Source organism: Charadrius vociferus, unplaced genomic scaffold, assembly GCF_000708025.1.
Source record: "Charadrius vociferus isolate BGI_N301 unplaced genomic scaffold, ASM70802v2 scaffold1863, whole genome shotgun sequence".
NCBI classification, from domain to species: domain Eukaryota; kingdom Metazoa; phylum Chordata; class Aves; order Charadriiformes; family Charadriidae; genus Charadrius; species Charadrius vociferus.
Window position 1 is genome coordinate 134,389 of NW_009647563.1, and position 2,008 is coordinate 136,396.

The window sequence follows — 2,008 nt, forward strand, 5'->3', positions numbered from 1 at the left end:
GAGCTGGTGGCGGTCACCATGGCAGCGGCGCGGATGATTTTCAATCCTCTGGGGGGCTGGGAAGGGATGGAGGGAAGGGAAGGGGCTGCAGGGGAAGGGCGAGGGCAGACTCCCCTTCCAGCCCTTCCCAGGTGCTGCAGATCAGGCACCACCCAAGGGGCTGGGGAGCCCCCGCTGTCACCCATGTCCTGTTTGGGGCATCTTCGGCACTGGGTGGTTGCAGCCACCTCTGTGAGAGCCCTTGGGTCACTTGGGGGAATGGGGTCAGATCTCCCACAGATGCCGCCATCCCCCACAGTGTCGTGTGCCACTGTCCCCCGCTGTCGGCTGAAGCGGGGCCGGCGGTCCCCGGCCTGGCTTCCTGCTCAGGCACCCTATTCCCAGCAACAAGCGTGGCGGTTGGGGCTGCCGCCCTCTTTGTGTCCCTCTGAATGACGGTTGCCAGGCACTGGGGGATGCTGGTCTGGAGGGCAGCGGCAGTTTTGTTATCGGCAGGGTGGTGGAAGAGGAGGAGGGGGCTGGGGCCAGCACGGGGGATTAGGGGGAGGCTGGGGGCTGTCCCCAGGGCACTCTGATCCCTTCCAAAGAGACCTTTGTTCAAGAGCCTACTGCTCCTGTGAGCTGGCAGCTGCCGGCAGGGATGGGGTTTCCCAGAGCTCCCTGGAGCTGCCCTGCGTCCGGGGGCTCAGCACAGGAATGGCTACGGGCTGGGAGCTGGAGGACCCCTTGTCCTAAGGGTCTTTTGCTGTGGCTCCCATCTCTCTGGCTGCTCCTGCCATCCCCCTCATGTCTGAGGTTTGCCTGGGGTGTTGCTTGGTGCTCCGAGTGAGGGATGCTGCCGGGGCACCCGAATATGTCTGTCTGTCCCCAGCATCTCCTGACGGGGCTGTTAGAGCCCGCCGTGGGGAGAAGCAGGAGGGGTGGGAGATGCGGCGGGTGGCTGCAGCAGCTGGAAGAAGGTCCAGGCACCATTGGGAGGGGTTTGCATGTGTTTGCGTGCTGGGTTGGAACAGGACAGCGTGGCCCCAGCACTCGGCATGTGATCCTGTCCCTCAGCCACCTAACCTCTGTGCCCAAACCAGCCTGCCTGGGTTCCACCACTCCTCCTTCTCACCAGGCTCGTCTGGCAGGAACACAACCTCCTGCTGCCGCTAGCACCCGTGTGATGCCCGGCCTGGGCTCCGGTGGCACATGGGGACCAGCTGTGACACCAAGCTCACGGGTGGAGCTGATGGGGAGATTGGCAAAACTCACTGTACTGGAAACGCTTCGGGAAGATGCTGGTCCCAGGAGCTCTGGGATGTAGACACGAGCATCGTGGGCGGCTCTGCTGCCAAGAGCTGCGCGTGGTGCTGTCGCCGCTGTGGCCATGGCCCTGCTGCAGTGTGCTGTGAGCAATGCTGCCCTGGGCAATGGCACGCCTACGGCTAAACCCTCATCCCCACCCTGGAGCAGCTCTGGGCCGCGGGTGCCTGCAGCAGGGCCAGGGGCAAGTCACCCCAGGGGTGCTGGGGCAGTGGGTGCGCTGCCTGTGCGCCCCGGCCAGGGCTGAGCCAATTGCCTGCTGCACGCCTGAGCCGATTATGGCGCTGATAATAGCCCAGGGGATTAGGGAGCTGTGTTCGCTGTCGCTTTGCGCCCTTATCCTCCTCCTCATCAAAGAGGCCGTGCAGTGCGGGTCTGCTGCCTGCTCGGCGCGAGGTCCCCACGGCCCGGCAGAGCCCCCCGCTGCTGTGCCCTTCAAGGGGTCTGTAGCGCTCATCGCTGCGGTGTGGGCGAGGGGTTCAGCCTGACCTCCCCCATGCCGTGGGGAGAGGGGACGGTGCGGGGGTGCCCGAGGCTTAGCAGGGTTCCTAAGGGTGAGAGGGCCGGGGGGGCTCCTCTGGGAAAGGGCGGCTGAGGCTGCGGGGGAACAGTCCCTGAAAGGCGAAGGGGAATGGTGCGGGGAGGGATTTTGCAGGCAGGCTGGCAGCTGGAGGGGAGGGGGACAGGGGGCTGTGGGACCAGC

The 2,008-nt window shown here is 65.4% G+C and overlaps 1 protein-coding gene across 1 annotated transcript in view; it reads left to right on the forward strand.

Moving 5' to 3' along the window:
- Positions 1-2,008, forward strand: part of CFAP45 (cilia and flagella associated protein 45) — a 32,008-nt gene that overhangs the window by 5,095 nt on the left and 24,905 nt on the right. The window lies entirely within an intron of this gene.